Here is a 19,833-nt window from a genome sequence, read left to right as displayed (position 1 = left end):
TGTTCTGCTATTTCTGACAGTGGCTAGACTGTCTTATAAGCCTGTGTGTCAGGAGTGCTGTAGACCTGTTTTCCTGTTTTCTTTCAGCCAGTTATGGGGACAAAGTGTTCTGCTTTCAGGCTTGTAGTTTTTCCTCTCTACAGGTCTTCAGCTGTTCCTGTGGGCATGTGTTTTGAGTTAACCAGGCAGGTCACTTGCAGCAGAAGAGTTGGTCTCATCTGTGGTCCTGAGGCTCAAGTTTGCTAGTGGGGTGTTGTTTATGAGCTCCCTGTAGCGGCAGCCACCAGGAAGATCTGCGCTGCCCTTTCTAGGAGCTTCCGTGGACCAGGGTTCCAGATGGTGTTTGGTGTTTTCCTCTGGAATCAGTAATGTGTGAAGAGTGCAGTCTCTTCTTTGTTCCCAGGTATGTCTGCCTCTCTGAAGGTTTAGCTCTCCCTCCCACGGGATTTGGGTGCAGAGAACTGTTTATCTGGTTGATCCCTTCAGGTTCCGGCGGTGTCTCAGGTGCAGGGGACCCGCTGCTGCTGTGCCCTTATCCAAGGGAACCCAGAGGCCGTATACAGTGGCATTATGTACTTATAATCAGATAGACACACATATACACACATCTACACTAATATTCATATATACATACATATACATATACATATGTACATATACATATACATAACATATAAATAACATATACATATACATACACATACACATACACATGCACATATACATATACATATGCATATAATTTGGCCTTTTAGAATGTCTGGTGGTCTAAATTTTTCTTAATACATTTTCCAAATGTGATATCTTATTTTCTCTGTTTCATTCATTCTTTAATGGATCAAATTTCAGTCAGAGTTTTATTCTTTGTCTTTCCTGATTTACTTACTGCATCTTCACTAGATCTCTCCTGAGAGACACAGTCAGAATACAGCAAATGCATAGGTGAATGCCAGCAGCAAACCACTGAACTGAGAACGGGACCCCTGTTGAAGGAATCAGAGAAAGGCCTGGAAGAGCTTGAAGGGGCTAGAGACCCCATATGAACAACAATGCCAAGCAACCAGAGCTTCCAGGGACTAAGCCACTACCTAAAGACTATACATGGACTGACCCTGGGCTCCAACCACATAGTAGCAATGAATAGCCTAGCAAGAACACCAGTGGAAAGGGAAGCCCTTGGTCCTCCCAATGCTGGATCCCCAGTGAACGTGATTGTTGGGGCGAGGGCGGTAATGGGGGGAGGATGGGGAGGGGAACACCCATATCGGAGGGGAGGGTAAGGGGTTAGAGGGATGTTGGCCCGGAAAGGGAATAACAATCGAAATGTAAATAAGAAATACTCAAGGTAATAAAGATGGAGGAAAAAAAAAAGAAAGTAACTTTTTGAGAAGTGCACATTCAACACGACTATCCCAATTTAGCTCCAGAGAAAATACGGTTAAGACAGCTTTAATATTTGGATAGAGATATTTGTAATTGGGGAAAAGCATTTCCATCAGAAAGTATATAACATCTAGCTACTTTTTTAAAAGTTAGTTTTTTCTATGTATTGAGCACTTCCTGACCAGAATTATTTAAAAAAAATAACATTAAGATATATTATCTAAACATTAATTTCCCATTTCACACAATGACCTCTTTGTTTAATGTTGTTTTTGAAAACAGAACAAAACAAAACAACATCAGAAGGAACTGATAAATAAGACCAGGATGGAAAGCTTCTAGAAGGAATCCATTTTAAAGCCTCTATATCTGTGGTGATATGAGTTAGCATAGGCTCATGTATTTGAATACTTGGTCACCAGGGAGTGACACTACTTGAGAAGGACTAGGAGACATGGCCTTATTGGCATAGTTGTGCCCTTATTGGAGGAAATGGGTCACTGGGGGTAGATTGAACTTTCAAAACACAAGCCAGGCCCAGTGGCTCTCTTTCTCAGCTGCCTGAGGGTTCAGATATAGAAAGCTCAGCTGTTTCAACAGTGCCATATCTGCCTGGGTGCTCACATGATCCTCTCCATGATGGTAATGGACAAAATGTTTAAAACTGTGCTTTATTTTATGAGTTGCTTCAGCCATCGTTGTAATGCTCTTCATGCATTACACTAAGACAGAGATTGGTACTAGTATTAGAGATATCACAGCGATAGACCTGACTGATCATGCTGCTTATTGGATGAATGTGGAAATTGGGACTTTGGGTTAGGAAAGCAGATGAATATTTTAAGTGACCATACTAGTAGAATTGAGGAAACCAGTGGTACAAGGCAATGTAGATTGTGATGGCACAGTTCAGGAGATTTTAGAGGAGTAGAATATTAATAAGTGGCCTAGAGACTGTTCTTGTAACAGTTTAGTGAAGAAAGTGGCTGCGTACTACCCTTGTTCCTAGTGAACGTGATTGTTGGGGGGAGGGCGGTAATGGGGGGAGGATGGGGAGGGGAACACCCATATAGAAGGGGAGGGGGAAGGATTGAGAGATGTTGGCCCAGAAACCGGGAAAGGGAATAACAATCGAAATGTAAATAAGAAATACTCAAGTTAATAAAGAAAAAAAGAGAAAAACAAGAATCTGCTTGAGTCTAAATTGAAGAGTTTCAGATTATTGACACTGGAAGAGATGTCCATACAGTCTAGTAGTTTGCCATGTAGCTTTATCAGTGGCCACTCTTTGATAGGTCTGTAAGGAAAGGAAGCAAGCTGTACAAGGAAGAGTACAAAATGTACACTTTGAGGAGGAAAGAGCACCAGAAAGTATAATGGAGCTAAGTCCGGTGGTAGCCTGAGAGATAAAAAAATTTCAAGAAAAGTTTTATGTTACATAGAATAAGGGAGTAGGAAACCCAAGGCAAGACTCCACACAGCTAAGTTTCCAACTCCTGCAAAATAATTAAAGAAAATGCCAAGCAGTGAGGGAAACCAATGTAACCAGAAAGCTGATGCAGATGTAATTGTATGTTTCAGCCCCAGCAAGTAGCTGAACTTGGTAGGTTCAGCCAAATAGTTCTGGCTTTAGCATCAAAGATACAAGAAAGGGGTTGTAGAATCTCCCTCCACAGCTAATGAAAGCTTCTGAGGCCAGGAAGGTGTCAAGGGTATCCATGCATGGTGGCCGAGGGAGGTCATTTCATGAAGTTGTAAAGGTGAAGTGTGAATTTCACTAGAAACCTCAAGATGTTGGAGCTGCCCTGAGTCATGGGAAACCTTCCAAGAAGAGCTTCAGATTGGGTGTAGAACCAGGCCAAGAGAGAAAAGTGTGGTACAGTTAACAAAACTACAATGAGTTGGTGTTCTGAAGAGTGACTTTTACACCAGACATAGATATGAAATTTAGAGTATGTCCTGCTGGTCATTAGTCTTGATTTGGTCCAGTATATACTCACTGTGTTTTCTTTCCTCCACTTTGGAGTAGCACGTATATTTTGTGGCATTTTATATCAGAGAGGGTTGATAGACTTTTCTATTTTGATTTTACAGAGGGTTATAATTGAGAGATTGCTATGAGTCTCAGAAGAGTCTTTGAACTTTGGACTTTTAAACAGTACTGAGATTGCCATAGACTCTTTGCAATTTGAAAGTTGAACTGAGTAGCATTTTGCATTATTATATGGCTATAAGTCTATGGACTCATGGAGGGGAATATGATCGTTTGAATAAGAGTGGCCTCATTGGCTCATTTCTTTGAGTGCTTAGTCACCAGGGAGTGGTCCTACTTGAGAGGGATTATGTGGTGTGCCATTGTTAAAGTAGTTGTAGCCTTGTTGGAGTGTGTCACTGGGGGTGGATTTTGAGGTTTCAAAACACCAAGCCAGGCCCACTGGCTCTCTCTTCATGCTGCCTGTGGATCTGAATATAGAATTCTCAGTTACCGTGGCTGCCATGCTGCCTACCATGATGATAATGGGCTAAGCCTCTGAAACTCTAAACAAGCCTCAGTTAAATGCTTTCTTTTATAAGAGTTGTTATGGTCATGGTGTCTCTTCACAGCAGTAGAACATTGACAAAAACATCACTAATGAGCACTATGTCCTGTGTAGGATATTAATCACACTGCAGTGGAAGTTGAAAAGTCTTGTTTCCATTTTCTCCCATCCCTCATCTGTCAGCTCTCACTTCAATGGTTCCTTCTCAGTGGTGGTGATGTTGAAATGCAAATGCCCAAACATGCTATTGTTTTGAATCCTAAAATCAAAAGAATCAGACACTACACATACAAGTCTGGAAATAACTGCATGGTCTGGTTTAAATGACACATATACAGACAAGTATGATAGCTAAGTTCCATGGGATGTATATTCTTTTTTAATGTACCCTATAGATAGTCTGTAAATCAGTCTTCATCCCACTCCCATCATGACTTCCTCATACTTCATTCAATCCATTTCTTTCTTTTCATAGTTACAGTAACTTTGGCTTTTAATAGTCAATCACCTTGCTTATGTTTCACCTTCATATAAACAGAATTGTACATTATCATTTTTGTCTAGTTGAATTTGTGCAGTATTTTGTCTGTACAAGTGATTCTAGATATTTACTTTGAGTACACCTCTAATGAAGTTAAGTAGTGTTTTGTTTTATAATTACAAAATGTATTCATTTTATCATTGATGTATAATAGAGCTTTCCAGTGTTGGGTTATTATAAAGTAATATGGTTTCCTTAAAACATTGATTTGCTGGCCTCACATATGTATTTTTATTTATATGTACATCCTAAAATAAAATTTACATTATTGGAATCTAAGAGATGGCACAGTGGGGTTTAAGTACCTCAAGTCAATCTTGGCTACTTTAGTTCAAACTGTGACCTGTATGGGAAGTATGACTCTGACATGACGTCTTCTTACCTAATACATATGCCATGACATATGTCTTGCCTTCCAGCAACCTAAAATCCATAAATGTTTTTAAACCTCATTATGTATAAGATACATACAACCTCATGTGTACCTGCTTCTGCTGAGAGGGATCCACAGAAGGTTCATCTACTTCCAGCAGCATAGTGTGTGTTCTGAGCTGTTTCAGGCCATCACCTGCATTTCAGGTGTCATTCAAAGGTTTCTATTGCCTTCCGAAGGTGGTTATTTTCTCCTTTGCAAGTCTAGTGTAGCTAAAATCTTATGTTCTTGGGTAACATACTTATCATTTTTAATGGGCTGTCTATTCAAGTCTTCCATCCTTTGTGTATCATACTGTTGTTTGGTTTTATTAATGCTTTAAACACTTTCTATTACATTTTGAGATGAATTATTACTAAATCTAAGAAAAAATTACAAGTACCAATGATCAAGGAATGTTTTACCTGTACATATTTGATGATTTCTAAGTGGTCAATCTTAGCTCATTAGTTACCTATCACCCTAAAACTAAAGATTGTTTCTCACTGACAAAAAAGGTTTTGCCTAATTATTGCATGAAATTACATTTTATCCTTTATAGTATTCTATCCCATAACTTATTGATACTGTTGCTCAGTAATCGTTTACTTATAAATAGAAAATGACTACCAGAGTCTGATATTCATTTTTGACACTGAACATGATTTTTTTCTATCATTCTTTGATTCTTCTTCATCCCCAGTTGGAGTCTAACACCAAGAACCCAGGTGACCAATCATTAATAAACATAGCTTATTTCCCTGCCAGAAACATGAATCCATAGAAATCACTGGCATTTGTTTTAAGTAGACTTACAGAAACATATTTTTTGGGGGTTAGACAATAAATCAGACAAAAACAAATGGGAGAAAATCATAAGTTGTGTCTAATGCTATCACTAGATACTTGTGGGCCATGAATTAATTTTTTTATGAATTAATTTTGGTTCCCCAGATCAATGCCTTTGTGAGAAAAAGTAAAGTAGCAATTCTCTTATACTATTTAAAAATAAGATAATAGCACACCCAGAAAAATAGTCAAATGAGAGTGGCATTAAAGTTTTAATGGATATCATTAATCTAACCAATAATTCATCAAACTGCTAGTGCTACAACTACATTGAATATTGGTAGCAGATGATTTTTAAAGTATGAGAATTATATTTTAAATTAGTTATGTAAGTTCTTCCTGCTAGCTACTCATTGAACTGTAAATCTTCTCCTCCTCCACTTATGACATAATGTTGAGTTGTAACTCTATCCACATATTATATTATGACTCATGAGAGTTTGTTACTCTTTACAGAGATGGTATGGGAAAAGTAAAAAGAAAAACATTTCCAAGTTTGGGAAACTGCTCATAGATCCTCTGTATAAGAAAAACAACAATTTAAGCATGAGTTTTAGAGTTGAAATACAGTTTTTTCACATTATTCCAGATCTAAAAAAATGGAGCACCATTTAGGAACAAACTAAGGACTTTTTTTTTTTGATGTTTTCTTATATGCCTAGAAATTATTAACAAAACATATAAACTTGATGTACTTCCTCTATGTTATGGTAGAGAAAACAGTATTAAAATAAAAATATGCATTTGTTATTCATAGTGCTAAGCCCCCAGAAACCCTACATCCTAACAAGTGTTCTTTTGATAACAGGAAATGAACTTGAACAGGAAGACTGAAGTCACATTGGTAGTTGTGAGTCAGAATTGTTGTCACCACAGTAATAGGGTCCCATGCTCTACTGCTCATGGACTGCCTCATCATATGGTCCATTTCTTTTTTGAGTCATAAGAAACATGATATTAAAAAATTATTTTTTGCCATTTGGGTTTGTGTCTACAATTAAAAATGACAATGAGTAGTGCAAAGGCAGTTACAAAGGAGGCAATCCAATGACTTGGACAGCAGGAAGAAATTGTTGATGTTCAAATCTCAGAGAATTATGCTAATAAGGACTGAAATGTAGAACAATCAGGCCTCAGATTGAATCTTTTTGAAATATGAAGCATAATATTACCACAATGGTGAAATATTAATAAGAGAAAGCAAAGCAATAGTAACAGAATAATCAGAATAAAGTCAAACCAGTTATATCAGACATAGATGACTATTGAAATGATCATTTAGCTGTTTTGGAAATTTGAGGAACAAAATATAAAATACATTAAAAAATTGCCATTTCTGAAAATTATCACTGGAGTTATGGACAATTATGAGCCACACATTGTGGCTCAGATAAGAATAGACAGAGGGAAACTATGATCTTAGTGAGAAAGAGGGACTTTGTGATCTTAATAATTTTTATTTATATTATGTTTAGTTACATTTTTAGTAACTGACTTTAGTGTTCATTTCTGTTCAATTTTTAAATTGTGTTTTTGGTCTGAAACTTTTTGTTCACATTTCTTGGTTAGCATCACTTTTAAATGTTGATGTTGTTAGTAGCTGTTGGTTACCATGTATCTTGCAGGGCACAAACTATATGAATATAAATCTTAAAAACAGACCTTCAAGGTGGTTCTCTGTCTCCTACAATGCAAGTTAGTAACCTCCATCCTAGACTTCCCCTGTAAAGCGCTTTCAGTGGGTAAGCCAAATCTAATATTAGTGAATTATAATCATCTCTTAATGACATATAAATCTTTTGGTTTTAAAATACCATTTTAGAGTTGTCATTAAACCATGATAGATTTTCCATTCTTAAGACATTTAATGACTCAGTGTGGAATTGACCCAGTTGGGAGACTGATAAAGAATCAACTTATTTATGTCTCCTTAATGAACATTAAGTGTCTTTCTGAAGTGAGGATGTAAAGGATAGTAGAACAGGAGATCCGAAGACAGTAAAGGAAATGAGCACTGTAGGAGGTATTTATCTGGAGCCCAGCACAATGTGTGATGTGTTTTACGAGTGGCCAATCTCACAGGCAGCTCTCCCTACAAAGCAAGAATATGCCACTAATTTCAGTGGAAACACAATGTGCTCAAAAACCAGAATTTGGACATTACACAATGATTTCCAACATTTTTCAATATTCCCCCATGAGCCATTGGGGATACAGACTGTCTCTGCTCTTTGTATGGTACCTTGTCCTATCCTTTCCACAATACATGCCTTTATCTCCAGTTACCTGCACCTTATCAGGATCTTTATATTCCCTCTCACGAATGCTTCTCCACCTTCCCTCCAATTTAAATGCAAAAAAAGCAATCTGGTGACAGTGATCACAAGTTCTTCCTTTCCATGGTTTGTATTTACTTTTCACTGTCAACAGAAAAATCCAGAATCTTCAACTTACTGAAGCTTTCAGGCCTTGTTTCTCTCCATTCTGATTACCCCACCTGACTGCAAAATCCACATCACTTTACCCCATATTATACTGTTATTCACACATGGGTGAATTTGAGGTACCAATGAGCCTACATGAGGATGGGAAACCAGATTCTGATCTCCAGATCTAAGGAGATCCTACTATTCTGCTCATCTTGAAGGACCAATTGGTCCATCCTTCTATCCTCAGCTTTTCAGCTTTTGATCTTCCCGCATCTATAACGACCTTCTTTAACTACTCTATGGACCACAGATCATAAAACTGCAAGTGTGTTGTTCTTTGTCTACACTCTGCTCTTGTCATCTCACAGGTAAGAGAGAGATGAAGATAACAATGGGAAAGCAAACTGCCATGCTGGGGATGGGTCTCTACTCATCAAGACTTTTTGAGGATATATATATATATATATATATATATATATATATATATATATATATATATATATATATATATATATATATCTGGGGATGGGTCTCTACTCATCAAGACTTTTTGAGGATATATATATATATTTTTTTTAAATGAGAGAATGACCTAATCTATCACTAATCTATCCTATATAATCTGATCCCCAGGAATGAGTTTTTGAATTTTTGGAGATGTCACCTCCAAAGTTTGCAGGGAAGTTGGCAGGATGGAAGCTTTTGCAGGAGAAAATATGGCCTGTGCAAACAAAATGTCTTTCTTTTTTAAGCCTTTCACTTTTTTAATTCTTTATAGACAAAGACTAGCGTGATCGTTTTCACTGGGTAGACAGCTGAATAATCCATTCAGGTCCAACTTAATGAAGCCTATGTCCTTCGTGTACTGACGGAACCAATGATAGCGCATGTTCAGCCCATATTTACATATCAGATGCTGCAAGAGTGAAAACCCTGGCTGAACTTCCGCAGGTGACTCCAGTAGAGCTGCTGGTGACCCATCTTGCCTCCCAGATACCCAACGAGGAAAAAGGAACTAGCTGGCCCTCTTCAAAGTTTTTTCTTCTTTTTATTAATCGGATAATTTTATTTACAATTCAAATGTTATTCCCTTTCCCAGTTTCCCTACCATAAACCCCCTATCCTATCCCTACTGCCTATCTTCTATGAGGGCATTCCCCTACCCAACCACCCTCTCCTTCCCACCTCCCTGCCCTGACATTCCCCTGTACTAGCGGGGGTCCAGCCTTGGCAGGACCAAGGGCTTCTGCTTCCCTTGGTGCCTAACAATGCCATCCTCTGCTACATGTGCAGCGGGAGCCATGGGTCTGTGCACGTGTACTCTTTGGAGGGTGATTTAGTCCCTGGGAGCTCTGGTTGGTTGGTATTGTTCTTATGGGGTTGCAAACCCCTACAGCTCCTTCAATCCTTTCTCTAACTCCTCAAATGGGGGACGCCACTGGCTGTGAGCATTCGCCTCTGTATTTCTCATGGTATTTCAGACCCTCTCAGGAGACAGCTATATCAGGCTCCTGTCAGCATGCATTTCTTGGCATCAGCAATATTTTCTGAGTTTAGTGGCCAGATGTATATGGGGTGGATACTCTGGTAGGGCAGTTTCTCAATGGCCATTACTTCAGTCTCTGCTTCACAATTTGTCTCCTTTTTTTTCTCCTGTGAGTATTTTTGTTCCCCTTTGAAGAAGGACTGAAGCATCAGAACTTTGGTTGTCCTTCTTCTTGAGCTTCATGTGGTTTGTGGATTGTATCTTGGGTAATCCAAGCTTTTGGGCTAATATCCTCTTAGCAGTGAGGGCAAACAATGTGTGGTTTTTTTGTGATTGGGTGACCTCACTCAGGATGATATTTTCTAGTTCTATGCACTTGCCTATGAATTTCATGATGTCATTGTTTTTAATAGCTGAGTAACACTCCATTGTATAAATGTACCACATTTTCTGTATCCATTCCTCCGTTGAAGGGCATCTGGGTTCTTTCCAGCTTCTGGCTGTTATAAGTAAGGCTACCAGGAAATTAGTGGAGCGTGTGTCCGTGTTATATGTTGGAGCATCTGTTGGGTATAAGCCCAGGAGCAGTACTCAGTTAGTACTATGTCCAAATTTCTGAGGAACCTCCAGACTGATTTCCAGAATGGTTGTACCAGTTTGCAATCCCACCAACAAGGGAGGAGTGTTCCTCTTTCTCCACATCCTCACCAGCATTTGTTGTCATCTGAGTTTTTGATCTTAGCCATTCTGACTGGTGTGAGGTGGAAGGAATCTCAGGGTTGTTTTGATTTGCATTTTCCTTATGACTAAAGATGTTGAACTTTTTTTAAGGTACTGCTTAGGCATTTGATATCCCTCAACTGGGAATTCTTGGTTTAGCTCTGACCTCATTTTTTAAATAGGGTTATTTGATTCTCTGGAGTCTAACTTAGAATGTCTTTATAAAGACACATCAGTATTTTAATCTGTTCTTTCCACCTTCTAGACAAAGAAACTACCCAATAAATGACAAGCTTGTCTACTTGGGAACTGGCTGCCGATGTTCATCTCATCTTCAAAGCACCTTTTACAGCACCAGTAGACTCATGCTTGATTTAAAAATCATTTCTGTAGCCTGAACAAGCTGACACACACACTGTGAATTCACAGTGTGGACTATGAGGAAATGGGTTCACTCTAGAATAATCTATAATCCAGGATTTAAAAATCAGTTGTTTAAATGATTTCAGTGCTAAGATTTGTCACCTCAGCCAATCCCATGTCAATAGGATGCAAAGTATTGGCAGACAGAGATCTTCCCAGGTGAGTTTAGTGGGTAGATACAATTGGGTGGTAATTAAAAATTGAGTGGTGAAATGCTAATAAATTTGATTCTGAAGTTGCTTTATCAACTTGAGCAAGCTCCACACTTGCTAAAACAAGGACAACACTTTATGAAGCACAAGATGAAGAAATTTTCCTCAAACTCTTTAAGGTGATCATCCACCCAACTTCATCTTGAATGATCATCTCTCTGAGTGAAATTAGTTGAGTAAATTTTAATGAGGTTTTAAAAATGTTGTGATTCTGAATTAAGTGTTTCCAGAAAGGACAGAATTATCAGTGTGGCTCTAAATTCTTAGTATAGTTCTCAAGTGGTTACAGGGGAAATGATTCAGCTGCAGTGCAGTTTTTAGGATATAAACCTCAAACTGATAGAGGAAATTGCTTGCTTGATTTGGATGATATTCAGCCAAAAATCTATGAGTTCACATTCATCGGTATTAACTATATTTACTATTACCAGACTGGAATTTGAATCATTCAGTGTGTAGTCCTAATAATAATGCTATATGACTAGGAGATGCTTCTTCAACATTATTTCCACCTAATTTATAATCAAGATGTTCAATTAATAATCTCAGCACTTTATGCAGTGTTAAGTCAGCTGAAAAATATGTGATTTTTCCACTTTTCATTCTTTACAATGCTGAGGAATGCATGATAATGAGACAAAATGGGGAGCCAGGAAAGCAACAACAGTTGGCAGAATAATGGGAAAAGCGAGGATTTTAAGGGATGAAAAGTTGATTGAGCTTCGTAAAATATGTCAAGGTATAGAACTGTTCCAAATATAAAACAGCCATGTCTATTGCTCAGTTATTATTAAAGATTACTTTCTAAAGAGCAATGATGAAGAGTAGATAAGAGGTGACTTCTTTATCTGCAGTATCCTCAAGAGAGTGTCTAAGATCCTTCCAATGGCTTTGCTTTCCACATTTATCAGCAATACTGTGATTTTGTTCCTCCTTTCCTTGCAAGTGTAATTTTTTTATACCTTATATCAAGATAATTAGCAAATATTAATCCAGGTTGTCTTAATTGCTTAACTGATTTGATCAATATTAATAAAATATAAAGAATGATTTTCTTACTGCTGAAGGGTTAAAAACAAGCAATTTTACAAAATAAAATAATTATTACTATTACCTGATTTCTTTTGTGAGTATGTTTTTTTTTAATTGTTAGAATCTTGGGAAGCAGCTACAGGCAGAAGTCTACCAAAGTCAGGTTTCAGAAAAGTTATATTTAAGCTGTGTTTTCAACCAGAGTAAATTATAGAATCAGCTTTCAACATAAAGATAATATCTTTTCCACGGGGCTTTCCTGAGTTTAGTTTGATTGAATTACTCAGATAATGCAGAGCCGAAGGTTTAAGGGGTAAAAGTCCAAAATGTCTTGAAGGCTATATGCCATACACGTTACCATAACATCAGCAGTAACAGCAACAATTAAAAAATATAAAAAAAAGTTACACTGGCAACATTGTACTTCTTTCACCTCTTGGAGGAGGCCATATGAAATGCCTCACTGTTGACCTGCTAGTACTTGACACAGTGTTAATACAACAGGATTTATTCAAGCCCACCATTTATATTACGTAGGAAATCTTCTACTTGCCTGCATGATTGATTAGGATTTTTTTTTTTGGTTCTTTTTTTTGGAGCTGGGGACCGAACCCAGAGCCTTGTGCTTCCTAGGCAAGTGCTCTACCACTGAGCTAAATCCCCAACCCCTTGATTAGGATTCTTGAGAGACTGAATAGAAGGCTATAGTGGTGGCTAAGGGAAGTTGTTCAAGAACTGGCAGCCAACAAGAAACACATTTCAGCCTAGCCCTGATGGGTATTTTGGCCTTTGAGAACATAGAGGATAAAACCTGGATGAGACATACTATGGAAAAGAAGGCTGATAAAGATCAGATAACAATCATTAAAGAATGGTCTATGGGGCACAGCAGTCAAAAGTATGAATTCCTCTATTCAGGCTTTGTCTGCTCTTTGTTTTAAAAAGGGTCTGAGCCAAAGGCTACTCTGTAAGGCTGGCTAAATTAGGAATAAGGTGCTTAGCCCTTTTCAGTCCCACCTTTGCTTGGTGATTCAGAAGTTCCTTTCTTCATTCTGAGTTAGTCTTAACATATTGTTTGATTAAGCAGGAACTGCTGAGGCAGGGCTATAACTTTATATGATGAACAAGCACTTGAGGCCCTTGTATCTAATTACAGGAGTTGAATATTTTATTTATATTTACTTATGTAAAATTATTTGAATTGTGGAGTTTTTTTTAAATGTGACACATCTAGAGAGACAGAAGAAAGATTTGGATAACAGTCAAATTCTCCACTTATTTCACATTGAGTAAGCTGAGGCAGAGTCAGGTCTAATGATATGCATGTGGTAGTGGCTGAACAGTAAAATCTATTTTCCAGTAATACATGACATTTACATAAGACAAAAGAGAATTCTTTAGGATTGCAGGAGATATATGGGTTTTACATTAAACATTTGCCGTTAGAGTCAAATCAAATTCCTATATGAATGGCTTTCAACTGAGATGCTGCAACCTTCTCCTAGCTAAGGAGCCAGATACTCCAGGAGTCAAACAACAGATATCTCAAGTCTGTAAAAAAAACATTCGGGTGCCACCCATAATGAAGTGAATCCAAATCTCTAACAGAAAGGAAATATGATATTTGTTCTTTAATTAGAAAACACAATGATAAAGTCTTTTCCCTTTATTTGTAAAGAATGGAGTTGCTCATAGGTCAAAAACCACCTGTAGAGGTGAGAGGAGAATCAGGTGTTTATCCTCTACCACCTTGCTTGAGACAAGATCTCTTGTTCACTGTTTCAGAAAGATGCTACATGACTTTAGAGTCTTTGAAAATTCTCCTGCCTCAGCCTCCATCTCCTGGGAGAAGCACAGGAGGATTATGGACACTTGGGCTAAAGGGTTTTGCTTTTGGGGATTCAAACAAAGGTGATAAGATCAGGCTTGCAGGACAAGCACTTTACCCATCAGGCTTCTTCCCAGACCAATAAGAGTTTCTTAAAAGACAATAGTCAAGAAGGAAGTTGGAGCAGTAGAAATAGAAAGGTGGTCTCCACCATGTACAAGATCAGGTTCCCTGAATAGTGTTTATAACAGACTGACCAGCAAGAGGTCTCCAACTCTATATGGAGGTTGTCAAGTTTGCCATGATTTCAGATCTCTCTATCAACATCACTAAAGCCTTAGACTGAATCTTTATGCATTCAGCCTTAGTGTTTATAGTCTTCCTAGATCCTTCTTGAATTGCAAATACCTGCAGGAGATAAAACTTTTAGCATTTATCAGCTTCCAGTCCCAGACATTGCTTATTAAGAAGCTGGGATCATATAGTCAACTATGGATACAAAAAAAAAATAAAAAGGGAGAAAAGGAGGAGGAGGCAAACATTTAGAACTGGTAGCTGAAGTTTCGGGAATAAATCTTCAGTGCGGTGTTATTTTGCCTGTAATAATTCTGACCTCTGAAAGACACCTGGGTGTAGTAGGTGTATCAGAGGTTAGAATTCTTTCCTCCCACTTGTCCCTGGTGACATTAAATACCACAAATGCTTTAAATTAACTTCTTCCCCTCAGCACATAAAAATACTTACCAATTGCTTATGAAATGCACGCCTTGACATACTGAAGGATTATTCAAAATCTTTTTGTATTTGAGATAATGACTTTCAAACACTTTCCATCTGTGTCAATCAAATGCAAATACTCTGTTCATTACTGCAAAGGTATTAGTAATGAATATGTAAAAATGTTAGGAAGATGAAGAAATAAAATGAGGGAAAGCATGCTATCTGGAAGTGAAGCCCCACCGCATCTGTAATGAATCCTCAAGCAGATTTTAACTAGGATACTAAACATTGCTTAGTCCTTCGCCTTCTTTGTTTTCATAAAATACTATGGTTCACAAAGGAACCAGAGAAAAAGATAATAACCCAGGCAAACCATATGTCCCATGAGGCTCCAACAACCGGCTATAAATGCTACTCACCTGAGGTCTGGCTTTGCATACCATTCTATTAACTGTCATTTGTCACCTAAGACCTCACAGGTACCACATTGTGGAGGACACCTTGGTTAACCTTTGTCTCTGGAGTATGTCCTCTCCATCAGTGAACTCTGAGCATGGCATTCTTTAACCCCAGCACTAGGGAAGGAAAAAAGGTCTTCCCAAAAGAAGGTCACTAAAATCTAATAACCACACAGTCTAGTTGAAGTCGTTATTATACAATTTTGTTGAGACACCCAATCTCAAAAATGAATGCTAAGAATTATTGTTAAGAGACCAAGTGTTACTCTTTGGTTTCCATATGCATTTACATACAAGTGTATAATAACCAAGAAACATATACACAAGCTACTTTACACACACACACACACACACATACACACACACAATTTTCTTATTAACTTCTATGGGTTGCAATAAATCTAAAACCTGTTACACTTCTAGGAAGCCTTTCCTGGGTATCCCATAGGACTGTGAAAATTACCAAGAAACATATACACAAGCTACTGTACACACACACACAGACACATACACACACACACACACACAGATAGACACACACACACACACACACATACACACACAAACACAATTCTCTTAGTAGCTCCTAATGGTTATAAGAAATCTAAAACCTGTTACTCTTTTTAGGAAGCCTCTCCTGAGTACCTTATAGGACTGTGACAACCTACACAAGGTTCATCCAGCCCGCGTTCCATGCTTGCCCATAGCACTGAACCTTCTTTTTTCCCCATTTAACAAGTCATACTTTTAAAATGTACTAATCTTAAACATTTACCAGTTTTATAGTGTAACTCCTTGTTAGGATGTGATCTAATCATTTATTGCTAATATTTAATGCATGGGATAAATTTTTATTAAATGAGTGCAAGTACTGATTTATTCAACATTTCAGATATTTAACTTCTAATGCAGAAAGGTAAGATAATTGAACTCATAAAATGGTTGTTACAAAGAAAATAAGAACTTGAAGGTCTAAAGAGACCTGCTGCATGCATATCTAACTCATTTGTTTGTTTTATATTATGGGGGGCTATGAGTGCCTCAGAAATATCCCTATATTACTGAACTAAAATTCATCAGTTGTCTTAAACCAAGATCTTATACATTAAATGTGTGTGTGTGTGACCTGGGACATAAGGGATGGGTATAAAACGTGGCTTGAAATTGGCATAAGGATCTTTCTTTATGTTTTCAACTCTTCATCCTTTTGTCCTCTTTCCTTTTCTAGAGCATTGAAAAGTTTAAAAAGCATTTTATATACATTTATTGTTAGCTTCTTTATTTACTCCCCTCCTAAAATTTTAGTGCTAGAAGTATAGGACATGATGTGTCAGCATAATAATATCTAATTTTCTTCCTGTCTTTATGTTCCTCTCTAAATAATTTTGTTGTGGTAATGAAATAGCTTAGATTGAGGCTATATATCTTAGACAATCCAAAAACAAACAAACAAACAAAAAAACCCAGCTTTTGAAAACCCTTACTAAGTCTGGAGTATTTAGCTATGAATAAATACATTGTCATTTACTGGCATAACCTCTTTAGAGGAGCAAGAGGATCACAATATTTGATATGGTACTTCAAAGCCTACATAACAAAGTGCACAGAAAGACAGTGTATTTCAAAATGAAAACAAGCATAATTCTTTTGGTTCAATATTGTCTGTATGCCAGGGTGGCCAGTCTTCTTTCTACTTATGAAGATTTTAGAATATTGTTTATTTATTTTAAAAGTTTTATATGTATGAATGTCTTTCTTGTATATGTGTCTGTGTACCACATTTGTTCATGGTGTCCATGGAGGCCAGAAGAGGTTAGAAGATCCCATGGGACTTGAGTTACAAACAGGTGTGGGCCACCATGTGGGTGCTGAATCTGGAACCTGGGACCTCTGCAAGAATAACTAGTGTTCTTAACTGTTGAGTCATCTCTCCAGCCCATGTACTGGAACATGAAGAGCATTTTTGTTGCTATTCAAGTGACCAGGTTCTACTCCCAGAGTTCAGGTCTTAATTATCGTGGCCTAGACAGCATTTCTCATAGTTTCTGGAAGGTGTAGGGAGAACAATCTTGGACAGCTATTGCCATGGTTAATGAGAGAGAGAGAGAGAGAGAGAGAGAGAGAGAGAGAGAGAGAGAAAGAGAGAGAAAGAGAGAGAGAACCTATTTTACTAAATGTTATGTTAACAGATTAAAGATTCTTCTTGTGGAATTTCAGAGTATAGAGATGGTCCTAGAACACCCCCACCCCTTTCCTGCCCTCACTCCAGCTGCAGTCTCCATTTCAAAGCAAATGAAACTTTCTGTACAGCCATTGCTCTTCTGTTACCTGTACCTCCTGATATAACTCAGTTATTAACGCAGAGGAAGGTCTTGTCATGGTACAGCAATACAAAACCTCATGGTTTCTTCCACTTTCCTCCTTTGAGTTCTAGTTGTACAAACATATTATTATGTATCGAATGTCTTTGATTGGAGTTTTAACGACCCCAAAGGAAGTAAAGATGAATGTCAAGTATAGGGTTAGAGACTTGGGAACAAATAAAGTAAATGCCACTTTCTTGCATTTTTGTCAGTGTGGCATTAGACACTGTTTCAATTAAATTTTAGTATTCCATATAAATTTTAAGGTTAATCAGAGGATGAATGAATGATGTAAATATGTCCCTTTTCAGGCTTGGACCCTGAATGTGGATTGGCAGAAAAGTTAAAATAAAAAGTTTTAAAGTCCAAGTCCTTGTTCAACAACTATAGAGAAAGAGCAGTCTTTATTTGATACTTAGCAAGTGCTGTAGAACTCACTCTGTCTCAAACTGTGCTTTTGTGGCTAAAAAAGTCAGGATATAAATTATCTCTGACTTACCTTTATGGGGCTCTTGGGTATTTATCCCAGGCTGCAATGTGTGGGCTTTCACTTGCACGAGCACTCTTAAGGAGAGAGACAAAGTGGAAATTTAAAAATAGAGCTTCAAAGCCTAACTAGCAAAGCAAACAGAAAGCCATTTGATTTGGCCACTTCTGTATCTTAAGGATCAGGCTATTGATCCATTGCACATAGATTAACTCCGGTGCTCTGCTCCTCATTGTCTGAGATAATCTTGTATTTGCTTGTACCTCTCCACCTGGTTTCTTGGATAACAATGGCCAGGAAATGAGGGGGGCTGTGGCAAAGCCATGGATAAAGAGAGGCATCACTCCAAGTTTCCCACACCTCCCTGTCTTCACTGCCTTTCTTCCTTCCACCTTTCATTTCTGTTTGCAAAAGAAAAGAATTAATAGAGGAAAAGTTTTAGGTCGGAGGCAGGTTTCTTTGGCTGTGGTGTTTTTTTCTCAACCTATTCTCAGCTAAGTGGCAGGTCACTGGGAAACTATCTATATGCTAAGTTACTCTTTTGGTAAAGGCTTATTGAAGGTGAGGATTAATATTTGGTAACTGCTGAAAAGCAGGCATCTTATATATGCTCACTTCATAAGCCCTTCAAGGCTGTGTATTCCCATCGTTGGAATGAATAACAATTTAAAACGACCAGAATGATAATTCATGCTCTGAATGAGCCAAGCCAGGATGCTTCACTGTGTGCCTCTTTTACTATTAAGAGTATCATTTTTTTGTTATGCCTCCAGAACGGCTTCACTGCACCCCACACTAAGGTAGCTTCTCACTGTTTTAGCATGTTCCAGCAATCCCTCCCATATTTGTAAGTGTACCGGAAATGCCACCATCTTCCTGTTATGCACACCTTCTTCCTTTGACTGGCCCTGGGCGGCATTTTTGAAGTGTGAAAGGAGTAGCCATCCGAGTGAGCACATGCTATTTGTACATGTTATAAATGCAGTTGCGACAGCTACACATACCGAAATTTGGCCATTTGTTCTTTCCGGCTCATTCCTCATTAACAGGGGAGCACTCAGGCTACCTGATAACCCTGTTGTGACTATTTAAGCAGTTTTTGAGAATATTCTTTAATACGAAAGCTAGCATCATTTATTTATTGAGTGTTTTTAAAATTATGTATTTTAGTATTTATTTATTTTTACCCTCCAGATTTTATTCTCTTCCCAGTCTACACGCCGACTGTTCCACACCCCATACCTCCTCCCCGCCCGCTCCCCAGTCTCCACAAGGATGTCCCCACCCCACCCACCCCAAACTCTGACCTATAATTCTTCCTGTCTGAAAGAAATTCAGGGATGGAAATGGAGAAGAGCCTGAGGAAAAGAAGACCCAGCAACAGGCACCAAATGGGATCCAGCTCAAGAAGAGGCCCCAAGACTTGACACCATTACTGAGGCTATGGGGTGTTCACAAAAAGGGACCTATCATGAGTGCCCACTAAAAGACCCAACACTCTGCTGAAAGAGTCAGATGCAGATATGTGCACCCAACCAATGAACAGAAGCTGCTGACCCCTCTGGTTGAATTAGGGAAAAGCTGGAAGAAGATGAGGATGAGGGCGACCCTGTAGGAGGACCAGCAGTCTCAAATAACCTGGGCCCCGAGATCTCTCAGAAACTGGATCAACACACAGACAGCATATACCAACTGAGATAAGGCCCCTAACATATATGCAGCAGAGGACTCCCGGGGTTCATTGAGATTTTTTATTGTTGCTTTTTTTTTTTTTTGCCATTAGATGAATAGCCTCTGATTCTCTGAGTAACATAGATATATCTTGCATTCTTTATACAATTGTATGCTATGACATGTGTCTCAGAAATACTATATCACAAGACATCTTCTTGTATGTGTGAGGACCTAAATTTAATCCCTAGGGGTAAAATGAAAAAAACAAAACAGAGT

General features: G+C 38.1%; 1 pseudogene; it reads right to left on the bottom strand.

Moving 5' to 3' along the window:
- Nucleotides 1-8,926: 8,926 nt before the first annotated feature.
- Rps29-ps13 (ribosomal protein S29, pseudogene 13) lies at nt 8,927-9,135 on the bottom strand (annotated as a pseudogene).
- Between the last annotated feature and the right edge of the window lie 10,698 nt (nt 9,136-19,833).

The sequence above is a fragment of the Rattus norvegicus genome, chromosome 18 (genome assembly GCF_036323735.1).
Source record: "Rattus norvegicus strain BN/NHsdMcwi chromosome 18, GRCr8, whole genome shotgun sequence".
NCBI lineage: Eukaryota > Metazoa > Chordata > Mammalia > Rodentia > Muridae > Rattus > Rattus norvegicus.
This window is presented reverse-complemented; position numbering and strand designations above follow the sequence as displayed.